The sequence below is a fragment of the Hypanus sabinus genome, unplaced genomic scaffold, assembly GCF_030144855.1.
Source record: "Hypanus sabinus isolate sHypSab1 unplaced genomic scaffold, sHypSab1.hap1 scaffold_80, whole genome shotgun sequence".
NCBI classification, from domain to species: Eukaryota; Metazoa; Chordata; class Chondrichthyes; order Myliobatiformes; family Dasyatidae; genus Hypanus; species Hypanus sabinus.
The window spans coordinates 1429553-1441852 of record NW_026781651.1 but is presented as its reverse complement, the minus strand read 5'-3'; the positions used below and the strand labels follow the sequence as shown (position 1 = coordinate 1441852).

The 12300-nt window shown below is 46.2% G+C and overlaps 2 non-coding genes across 2 annotated transcripts; both read right to left on the bottom strand.

Annotated features, from left to right (window-relative positions):
* Nucleotides 1-6913: 6913 nt before the first annotated feature.
* trnas-uga (transfer RNA serine (anticodon UGA)) lies at nt 6914-6995 on the bottom strand. The gene has a single exon. It is a non-coding gene; the product is annotated as a tRNA-Ser (tRNA).
* A 3955-nt stretch (nt 6996-10950) lies between these two features.
* trnap-cgg (transfer RNA proline (anticodon CGG)) lies at nt 10951-11034 on the bottom strand. The gene is given in 2 exon segments: nt 10951-10986; nt 10999-11034. It is a non-coding gene; the product is annotated as a tRNA-Pro (tRNA).
* Between the last annotated feature and the right edge of the window lie 1266 nt (nt 11035-12300).

Genomic DNA, 12300 nt, shown 5'->3' with positions numbered 1-12300 from the left:
GAGAGGGATACGGGAGAGAGAGAGAGAGAGAGAGAGAGAGAGAGAGAGGAGAGAGAGAGAGCTCTGGGGTAGGGACTCTCAGTCTCAGGCAGACAGCCGGGGGTGAGGAGATAGTGGAAGAAGAAAATCCTGCCTAATTACCATTAGCTTTTATATCTCATTGATTATATTATGGTTATTCTGTTATGTTGTTTTTTCGTGTATACCTGCACGAAAATGACATGTTTGGCACAGCCTCGTGGGCCTGTATTGTGCTGTAAATTTCTATGTTCTATGCTTCTAAACTGAATCTCAGAGCTGGATACGGTGACATAGATGTACTTTCATAATACATTTACTTTTATCTTTGAAAGAGACTGTCGGAGAGTGAGAATCTGGGAGGGCGGAGAGCGAACGACTGGAGAGGGAGGAGAGTGAAACGGGGAGAAAGGCCAGTGAGGGAGTGGGAGAGTCCAAGACAGGATATAGACGAGGAGGAGAGGGAGAGAAATCGTAGACGAGAGAGCAGCCGGGATGAGGCCGGGGATATAGAGACGCGGCGAGGAGGCGTGGGGTGACAGAGACTGAGGGGCCTGGAAAGTAAAAGAGGGTAGGAAGAGACGAGTGTGTACAGAAGAGCAGGTGGTGCAGGGAGAGTGATGGGAACAGGTAGGGAAGGAAAAATGGCTATGAGCTGGTGGAAAGAGGAGGATAGGGTGGGGGAGAGAGGTGGAGGAAGAGATGGAGAGAGAGAAAAGGGAACAGCGGAGGGAGAGAGGGGAATGAGGGAGAGAGTAATGGAAGATGGATAGGCGATGATGGTTTTAGTCATGTCTCTCCGCACTTTTACTTTCTCCCCTCTCCTTAATCTGATCCCTCCCCTGTCACCACACTCTGCCCCCCACCCACCCGCGGAGAATGGTGGTGATCCACGATAACCAGCCCGCACCGCCAGACCTCGCCACAACTGGTCCAGCAAGCGCGCACCTTCTCCTGCCTTTGACGGGCCCCAGTGATGCCGCGTTCCCCACTCCATCGGACAGCCTGAAGGATTCGGGCCTGTTATCCCTGCTGTTCTGAGGGATGGCATCTTAGGCCTCTCCCGAAGAATTACACGTTGCTAGGACCTGAACTAACGGGCTCGCTTCCTCCTCCACTTGTTGATGTTGCCTGTTATTGTAATCATATCGTCAGTGCCCCATATCAACTGGGGAATAGTACTTGTACCCGCGTTGTCACTTTAACCTCTGAAAGGCATGGTGGGCTGCGTCCCGTGAATGGGAACCAGTGGGTATGTGGGAATCGAGCCTACCCCTGGCTGCCCGGAGAAGAGCATTACCCCCAAGAGGGATAGAAGGACAGAGGCTAAACGAGTACTCTCACGTCCCAGAAGGGATGGAGCGGATGTTGTTATCTAACCTACCTGGTACCCCATCTGACGGTTATAGATCAACCCAAGGAAAACCCCCATTGGGATAAAGCAAAGCGAGGCATAACCCAGGCACAAACGATTCGGAACGATACTGTTTCCTAATTATGGGGTGGGACGGACGGCTACCGAAATAACTAAATTAGCGGCACGCTAGATCGGTTGGCTAGCAATACCGCCGACGCTCTGGAAGACACTCATTCCCAGATATGTGGAATTACCACTGAAGTGATTGCCATCAGGCAGACTGTATTGCAGAATCAGATGGGACTAGATTTCCTGCTAGCCGAGAAAGGGGGCACATAGAGAAAGAGTGTTGTACTTTCTGGACGTACTTCCCTGATCTCTCCGGGAACGTTACTAACTTGAAGCAGCATGTATGGGAAAAGGTAAAGAAGGTAAAGGAAATAGGAAGCCGGATGAGAAACTTTACTAAACGAACAAGTTCTTGGGATGGAATATGGGGATGGTTTTCCGGCTGGAGAGGCTGGATCCTGCATGGGGTAATCATCGTGGCGGTCCTAGGGTGTTGTGTGTGTGGAGTACTGAGGGTGTGCAGCAGTCAATTAATAAAGAGGGCCCTGGGAGGGTCTGAATGTATCGATGCCCCGAATAATAAGGGCCACCTCTAGCCAAGGGTACTGGTGGGGAGGAAAGATGTACCCTGCGAGAGAAAGGCCCTTCCCGAGGCTTACGATCCCCCGTAAGAGGAGGAGGAGGAGATACCCCAGTAAGAAATGTTAATCTAGAAGATTAACAAGGAGGGAACTGTGGAAGACAATACCCAAAGCTGACACTGTATTGAGCAAGGAAGTGTTAATGATCTTCAAATGTAAAATCAAAGTCTACTGTGTCTTGTGTACTGCGTGGTGCTGACAATCTGCCTTTCAGTCAGGCTGATTAAATAACTATGTTTGTATTTGTTGTTCTAAGAATCATCACATGTCTGATATACTCTTTTAGCCTGTCTGATTTATTTGTTTTCGAGAAATTAACACTGAAGTAAATGTGTAACCGCTCAGGGACATATCCTGCAACTTTGCTACTCAGCAGAACTGCCATTGAAGTTCCTCCTTCTGATTTATCTGTTTCTCTCTCGTACGTTTGGCATATAAATAAGACAGCGACCCACTGTCAGACAGATCTCGGAACTCCGTTTTTAGCAGGCTGACTTCTCCAAGATATCATGCTGCAATAAAGGCGTTCGGAAGCGATCTCCCTCCGTGTCCGAGTGCAAGTTCTCTCTCTGTCTCTCACCTCTCTCTTCTCTCTCTCTCTCTCTCTCTCTCTCTCTCTCTCTCTCTCTCTCTCTCTCTCTCTCTCTCTCTCTCTCTCTCTGTCGTGCACCTCTCTCTGACTGTCATCTCTTTCTGTCTCACACAATCGTACTCTCAATAATCTCCTCTCTGTCTCTTCCCTCTCTCTTTCTCTCCCCTTCCCCTCCCATTTTCTCTCTCAGCCTCTCTCTCTTCCTCCCTTTCTCTTCTCCCTTTTCCTTCCCTCTCTCTGTTACATTCCCCTCTCTCCCCTTTCCATTTCCCCCTCTCTCTCTCGCTCACCCCTCCCCTGTATCCCTTTCCACGTTCTTTCTCTCTCTCCCGTTTTCTCAGACTTCCCTCCTCTCCCTTTCCTCTCTTATTTTCCTCTTATCTTATCTCACGCTCCCCTCTCTATATCGCTCCTCCCACTCACTTTACACTTTCATTCACTTCCCTCTTCGTTTCCATCTTCCTTCTCTGCTTCAAATTCCACTTCTGTCACTCTCTCCCTTTTGACTTTCTCCTGCTCTCCATCACTCTCTCGCCTCTGTCTCTCACCTTTCAGTTTCTCCTCCCTCTACGTTTACTGTTTCTCTCTCTCTCACACACAGACAATTATATCTCTCCTTTCTCTCCCACCCACTAGTTCTCCCCGTCTCTATCATCCCTCTCTCTGTCTAATCTACTTCCACTTTTGACTACTCTCTCACGTTCTCTGCCCTTACAACCTCTCCCGTTCGTCCTTCCTCCTCCCTTTTTGTTCGTCCCCCTCTCCCTCCCACCCCCACTGTTTGACTCTCCTCACTCACCCCTCTCCCCCTCCTCCATCTCTACCTCCCCTCTCATGCCACCCACTCTCTCTCCCCCTCCTCTTTCTCCCTCTCTTCCATCTCTGGCTTTATCCCTCTCTATCCTTCCTCCCTCCCTTCACACTCTGTCACCCCTCTCCATTTTCACCTTTCTCCCCCCACCTCACATCCAATTTCTCTCCCCCTCCCTGTTCCTATCTCCTTTTCCTTTCGACTTTCTGCCTCTCTCTCACTCGCCGCGCTCCCTTTCCAGTCTCTTTCTCTCTCTCCCTCCCCCTCTATTTCCATCCCCCCTCTGTCTCTTATCTCTCTCCCCCTCTTTCTGCATCCTTCTCTGTCTCTCCCCAACTCTCTATCCTTCCTCTCTGTCTCTCCTCCCTTTTCAATTCCTCTCCACTCTCTCTCCGTTCCTCCTCCCACACCCTTTATACACACTCCCTCTCTCCCCGCCTCTCTCGCTGCTTTCCCTATCCAATTGGTCTCCCCTCGCTCTCACTTCCACAGTCCCTTTCAAACGCATCTCTCTCGCTCTTTGTATTTCCCCTCTCTCTCTTTCCTCCCTTTCTACTTTATCTCTCTGCCCCCCTCCCTTCTCTCTGTCTCTTCTCAATTTATCTTTCTCTGTCCTTCCTCACTTTCTCCCTTTCTCTACGACGCACTATCGCCTGCCTGTTTGTGAATGTGATCTGCGCACTATTTTGTACTTCCGCCGAGATCCTGTACTCGCTGAACGTCCGCATCATCCCCTGCATCGGGTACTGTTACATCAGATGCCGGATGGTGAGTGTTTCGCCCACCCTTCCCACACACGCTAGCGAGCCAGCCCTCATCCCACCCCACCCCCACCCCCACCCGCGGAGATCTCCACTTGGAGTCCCCCGCTCCCGCGGCACTATCTTGCTCCCCTCTGTTGTAGCGTTCCCTCTCTCCTCTCCTCCCCCTCCTTCCTTCGACAACTTCCCCTGGCAACTCGTTCCGTAGACGGACCACCCGTATCCCACTAAATCTTTCCTATCCGTGTCCCTGTCCGAGTGTCGTTAATGTACCTGCCTCGACCACTTCCTCCGGCAGCTCCTTCCACAGACGGACCACCCTCTGGGTGAAAAAGTTTCCCTTCGGGTCCCCTATTATCTAATTACGGTATTGGTTTGCACTGCTGTAACTATATGCTATAATTATGTGGTTTTAGCATCTCTGTAATTATGCCTGTTCGCCCCGACATTTCAGCACCAGTTTACACCCACTCCCCTGCGCTCCACCCGAGCTGTCTTGTAAAGGAAAATCTATAAACGTCCAACTGCATTCACGCAGTCCTTTCACTGAACACAAATATTGATAGCTAAGCGTTCGCTTCAACTTGTGAGGAAAGTGTGGGAGTGAGGGAGTGAGATGTGGAGAGAGAATGAGAGAGAGAGAGAGAGAGAGAGAGAGAGAGAGAGAGAGAGAGAGAGAGAGAGAGAGAGAGAGAGAGAGAGAGAGAGAGAATGTGTTTATGGGTGTGTTAGAGAGAGAGGAACATGGAAGTGAGCCAGGGTAGAGTCACATCGTAGACAGATCAAGGGAGATTTGAAAGGCAGTTAGAGAGAGAGAGTTACACAGCAATTTATCAACTTCATGCTCACTTTAGGCCATTGTTTTCCTGCCAGTGTTTTCTTGACCATCAGAGTAACTCACCTCACCGACAAAACGAAGTGGATCTTTCCGTCCCTTCATTTAAACTCGAACGCTGCAGGACTCGTCAGTATTATCACGGTTTATACTGAGGAGGAGAGATGGTTCATGCGTTTACACATTGCCCTTCGACAGAGGGCGCAAGAGCACGTTATACTTATTGATGCCATTCTCCCAATTTCTTCAATTATAAAGGCAATTAACATTAAATTAGTTCCATTAATTCTTAAAATTCCAAAGTTAATTCTGATTTGGATAGCAAACACGAGGAAATCTGCAAATGCTGGAAATTCAAAACAACAACAGACACAAATTCTGTATGTGTTTTTGTCTGATTTGGACGCAATGGACATAATAATTGGACGCGATAAATCGTCCGCTGTCTAACTTAAGGAAGTACGTTGGTGAACGAAGCGAGGCGCTCTACATCCGTACAGTTGTAGAACAGACCGGCATCAATCGCCCTGTTTCTACTCAGAATCTATTGTTAGACACTCGGTTGCAAAGTGAAAATATCGTACCAAAAAAGGCTGTATTGGCATGTCGATTTGGCTGTCCCCACCCATCAGCAAGTGCATGTTTCATTGCGCTTGTGTGTACACATAGATGTGCTTATAAATATAAATTTGAGTTCACTTGGACGTAATCACCAATTGCGTATAATGCATGATCCCCTCGGTTAGATCCCTCACCAGATACAGGTGAATTAAGCCACTGTCGGTTATTTTCGTGCAGTAGAATCTCAAGACGTCGACCAGCATATGCGGGTGTGAGGGGTGTGTGGTGGAAGGAATTTTCAATGTTTTGCGTTGAAGTACTGAATCAGGACCTCCTAATCTGGTACATATTCTCAGCTAAAAATGCTGCGAGACTTGAACTGACAGAAATATGGGATGTCAACTCCACAAATTCTCGAATCTCCCCAGCCAAAGGAACAGGATTTATTGAAGAACGTGTTACCGGCTCCAGATCTGTGCTGGATACGGTACCAGAAATCAGTACCTCGAAATCCATGTCGTAAATGAAAATCGAATCGGGAAAGTAACGCGTTGAACAGAGAATCAGAATCAGGTTTATTATCACCGGCACGTGACGGGAAATGTGTTAACTTCGCTGCAGCAATTCAATGCAATACATAATCTAGCAGAGAGAGAAAATAATAATAACAACAACAAATTAAATAAAACATAATAATAAATACATAAGTAAATCAATTATCCATATTGAATAGATTATGAAAAATATGTAAAAACAGAAATACTGCAAATTAATAAAGTGAGGTAGTGTACGCTTCAAAGTCCATTCCTGATTCTGATTGCAGAGGGGAAGAAGGTGTTCCTGAACCGCTGAATATGTGTTTCTATCTCATAACCTGAGATACCCAAAGTCAACCCTAATATCCGGTGCCATCTGTGTCGACGTTGCTCCTTTGCAGATTGGAAGAATTTTTATGGATATTGTCATGACGGTCCATTATCGCCCCTCATTAATGAGCTGTCCTTTCTGTGTGAGACTGATGACATGAATTGCCGGTCAGCGGGTTGCAATGAGAATATTTAGCCTGCAATTGGTTCGTTCAGTGAGGGCACAAACTGGACAAAAGTATTTATTTTGAATAAACAGGAATGGCGAGCCGATGGGTGGATCAGGTATTTTGCAAGGCAACTTCAGATTGTCTGCTGAACACATTTGGGGGCAGCTCTCAGACAGCATCCAGGGTATCAAATTTTATAGGCACACTACACGCTACTGCTTGTAGTTGTGAGCGCTGCGAGCAGGGTTCGAACCTGCGCGGGGAATCCCCATTGGATTTCAAGTCCAACGCCTTAACCACTCGGCCATCGCAGCTCCATCAATGTTCAGCACCTACCGTAGCACTGCACCTGAAGTGAGCGTTGTACTTGATTTATTGTCGGTAACGGAAATGGTGAATCGATCATGCTTTGGGCTTGTCTTGCAGCCAGTGGCACAGGGAACATTTCGCTGGTAGAGGAAAGAATAAAATTAATTAAATACCAACAAATTCTGGAAGCAAAGTTCACACCGTCTGTAAAAAAGCTGAAGATGAAAAGAGGATGGCTTCTACAACAGGATAATGATCCTAAACACACCTTAAAATCCACAAAGGACTACCTCAAGAGGTACAAGCTGAAGATATTGCCATGGCCCTCACAATCCCCCGACATAAACATCATCAGAAATCTGTGGACAGACCTCAAAAGAGCAGTGCATGCAAGATGGCCCAAGCATCTCACAGAGCGAGAAGCTTTTTGCAAGGAAGAATGGACGTATATCCTCCAAACAAAAATTGAAAGACTCTTAGCAGGCTGCAGAAAGCCTTTACAAGGTGTGATACTTGCCAAAGGGGTGTTACTAAGTACTCAACATGCAGGTGGCACAAACTTTTGCTTCGGCCCCTTTTACTTTTTTTTCTTATCTTGAAACTGTAAAAGATGGAAATAAAAAAAGTAATCTTGCTTAAAATATTAAAGAAATGTGTTATCTTTAACTTTATGCCTTTTGGAAATCGGGTCATCTTTTACTCGCTTAGCTGTTGACAGTAACAGAAATTTTGAGAATCGGTGCCCAAATCTCTGTATCCCACCGTATCCTTCCTTCCAATGTGCATCACCGAACCACACGATGATCTATTTGACAAATCCTCCCATTCTCCTCAACTGTCTTTGATCTTAAATGTGTTTTAATCTTTTGAGTTTTTGAACTCGTTGAAGTCAGGCTACCTTTCTTATATTTTCTTTTCTTTAGCCTCCCTTCTTTCTTTCAGAGTGGAGTAACAATCCCAATTTTCCAACCATCAGAATATATTCTAGAATGTAATGGTACGTGAAGGAGGACTATTACTGCCTCGAGAATCTTCAGTTCCCACTTTTGGAACCCAGGTTTGTAGTCCAACTGGTCCCGTTGACATACAGCTTCAGAGACTTCAGCTTCACGGGTACCTTCTCCAGAGCCATACTATCCACTCTCACTGATGCCCTCTGACACGTGTTTCTCGGTGCCATTATGCTGGAGTCTTCCACAGAGTAAAATATTCATTCAGATCGACCCTTTTCTTTTCTCCCCATTACTGCTTCTTCCGCTTCATTTTCCAGCTTTCTGATACCCACTCTCGCATCCCTTTTATTCTTCATATGACTGAAAAAATGTTATTTTCTCTATTATTAGCCATTTATTTTTTTCCTGTCATCAAATTTTATTTGCTTTCCTTTGTATTTTGAAAGCATCCCAAACCTCCAGCTTCCGTTAACCCTGCTCGTTCTCCTTTCCAATCGACTTGGGTCGATTCCCTAGACTTAGGTCGCTGTTGTTTACTGCGAGTGACAGTGTCGAGAACTGTTATCATCCCTGACTTTTTTTCTGCCAGTGATTTTTTGGGGGACTGCTATTGTCACTATAATTATTTTTTTAACTGCTGCGGGGGAGGAGACAGTTTGGGGTTTGTGAGATTTTTTTTTCATTTCCGTTTTCCTGCCGAGGTTGATGTCTGTCCTTAAATCAACACTCATGGCATGTCTGTATTCAGTTGTTGTCCGGAGCAGACAAATATCAGAGTTGTATTGTACATGCAGGCTTTGAGAATAATATTAACCGTTTGCACCTTTCTATTCTCCTCACTCGCGACACTGTAGTTCCACTTACTGCAAGGAATACTCATACGTCTAATTTTAGATTCTCGCTCTCAGACTGCAGGATAAAATCGATCACATTACAATCACTGCCTCTGAAGTGATTGAAGCATTCCTGTATACTGATCTACCAGGTCAAAGCACAACACAACACATAATCCACAACTGCCTTTTCCTAATGGGCTCAACCACAATGTACTCTAAATAACCATCCAGTAGGCATTCCCAAACTACCTGCATGTTGAGTCAGTGTGGTTAGCAGGGAGGGTCGCTGCCTCCTCGGTGCTTCACCCGTCCCAGTCATTGATCAGCAGTACAGTCAACGCAATGGCTCTTCCTCCGGACCACCCGGTGTGAGTAACTGCGAGTCATCAGTCCTTGGTCGTTGCTGAAATGGTTCAGTGTCTACAGAATGGAGAAACGAGCGGCGTCACGGGAACGACACTCTTCATAAAGGGTTTGCACATTTCACTGCCAACGCAGGATGGGCTGAGATTCTCACTTTCACGTGATTGGTTTCAGCTCGGTATGTTGTCAGACATTCGTCTCAGGGTTGGCTTATAATTAGTGATCACATCCATAGACTCCAAACAGAACACAACCTAGTCGTGATGTGAAGGCTTGCCTGGGTCCGTAACCTAGAGAGTGAAGCTGGCTGGAGTTAGGAGTTAATGCTTTGCATCTTGGTAGGGTCACTCATGCTAAACAAGTCATATGGTAGAGGGCAGCCTGAGAGTGTTCCCCCGCTTCCACAAATTCAAGAGTTCAGCTCAGAGATAACAAGCCGAACTGGTCAAAGAAAACTTCAGTGAAACGAAAATGAAGAGACCGTCTACATATGAATCCGCCGGTATTTCTGAAACGCTACCCGGGACTTGGCAGACAATTGTGAAAACCGAGAGGAACCAACTGACACGGTGAATGAATCCCTGAACGTCGCCGACTGACAGGAATGGATGATCTGCATTGCTGCCCCGAAAACCCAGCGGCGAGACTGGCAATAAGTTATGAAATTAGTCAACTCCGCCCTGGGGACAGGCCTCCGTTGTATCCAGGACATCTTCATGTAGCGGTGACACAGAAAGGCGGCGACCGTCATTAAGGAATTCATCACCCAGGACATACCTCTTCTCACTGTTACCATCAGGAAGGAGGTGCAGAAACCGACAGCCACACACTCAGTGACTCAGGAACAAATTCTTCCCCTCTGCCATCCAACGTCTAAATGGATATTGAACCAATGAACACTGCATCACTCTTTTATCTGTTTTTCGCTATTTTAAATTGAACAATTAAATATACATATATTTACTCTAATTGAATATTTGACTTTTATTTCTATATGTATCATGCATTGATTGTACTGCTGCCGCTAATTTAACAGATTTCTCGACATCGGTCCGAGAAATTAAACCCGAATCTGATTGTGATTCTGAAGTCAGTCACATCCGTAAGACAGATGTTGGTGAAGATCGGAACTGAGACTCTCAATCCGGATCAGCGGAAAATGAGTTCAGTGGTGAAATCCTGCCTCTCGAAATCCCAAGCGTTTGGCACAACAATGTGACCGGAGTGAGCAGTTTCGTCTGTCACCTAATTTCTGCCCGCACCGATTCGAAACCCTATGAAGTGTATAAGCCGATATTGTATGCACGTTAGAGGCACTTGGGTCCTGGTCGGGAAAAGGGAAGAGGTTAAACTATATTAGTACACTCGCCAGTTTCAAGTTCTTCCACTTTAATGTCCATAGCGCTCATCAACATGCAGACCCATCGCTTTCCAAAGATTGCTGCGCTGTTTCCATTTCACACGTATTTCCACACAGAGTGTAACAGCAACACAGTCTCCCAACTCCTACACTGACCTCCTGAGGCCAGCGCGCCGAACACCTTTCCAGTCATTCTGCATATGAGACGGGTTTCAGCAAACTATGCCATTCTCCGACTCTCTCTCCCTGCTGACTTGCATCTCCCGGAGCTCTATCATTCCTCGAATAAATATTCAGCTGGTTTGACTTCCAAAATGTGACACTTCAAACTTACCTGCATTAAAAACTATCTCCAATTCCTTCTTCAGTGCTTCTCTTTGATATTGCCAATTATCTCGTGCGGCAATGCAAAAATCGTGAAGCAAATCGCTGATAATATCCAATAACGGGGCTCGTCCGGGATTTGAACCCGGGACCTCTCGCATATGCTTTTCCACCCGAAGCGAGAATCATACCACTAGAGCAACGAGCCCGCATTCGCAGATTGCGTCACAGCTGAACTGCGAAGCCATTTGAAGTTAATTGGTGGAAGACCCGTTGTCCTTTCCCTTGTTGAGAGGAGAGCGTGATGTCAAAATATGCTGGGCCCGTATTGCTTTGAGATTACAAGAGTATTCGTTACCTGATACAGACAGAATAAAAATATAACAGACCCTGATGTAGTGCACGTCAGAATGCGTTTGCCAATGGAAAGGACCCAGACTAGGGACCCTTGTTTAAAACTGAATTGCGAGCGTATTTCTCTCGCATAGGGTGATGTTCCTCGGCAATTCCCTGCCTCGGCGGCTGGTAGAAGCTGGATAATTAGAATGATTAAGGGCAGGTGTACCGTGAACAGCGGAGACGTTTGATAAATGGAAGACAATAACAACTGACACCAGGATGAATTTTCACACGCGGACTGTACTCTTTTCCAGAGATACTGCCTGGTAGAAGCTGGATAATTAGAATGATTAAGGGCAGGTGTACCATGAACAGCGGAGACGTTTGATAAATGGAAGACAATAACAAATGACACCAGGATGAATTTTCACACGTGGACTGTACTCTTTTCCAGAGATACTGCCTGGCCTACTGAGTTCCTCCAGCATGTGTGTATGTTTCGCAAGTTCGTCTCACATCCTGCTCAGTTAGTCTGATTATCCTTTCACTGAGAAGCATTTTAGAGTCACGTGACCTTGCAATTCATATCACGTCACCTTCCAAATTTACTATCTATATTTACCTCTTTTCGGTGCATCTAAGTCGAAACTCAGAAGAGGATTCCCATTCAAACTGTGCAATCTATCATCCACATTCTCCCACTCCACGTCGAGTATGATTGCCATCGCCGATGACATCACCACATTGCTGTTTAGGTAAAAGCTGGTATGGAGATGGAATGAGAGAGAGTGTGTGGAGTGTGATTCATATCCTCCTGACAGTGGAGGGGAAAACGAGAAGATCATGAAAGATAACAGGATGGGGATATTTGCTGAATGACAGAAACTTTCCTTCAGCCATACTGACTGTAAAATAAAGAACACAAAGAACGAAAGAGAGTAAGAATGCCGAACTCTCATGGACGGGATTGGAAACTAGCTCTCCAGTGGAAACTGTAACCTTAACAAAGACTTCGGCCACTAATCTATCCCGGCCATGGTCGTGAACTTAAGGCGAACTTAATTACTGTAGCCACTCAAAGGATTAATGTGCTTTCAAGTTTCCGGGGATGGGGTAGTAGAAAGGAAACTTGTTT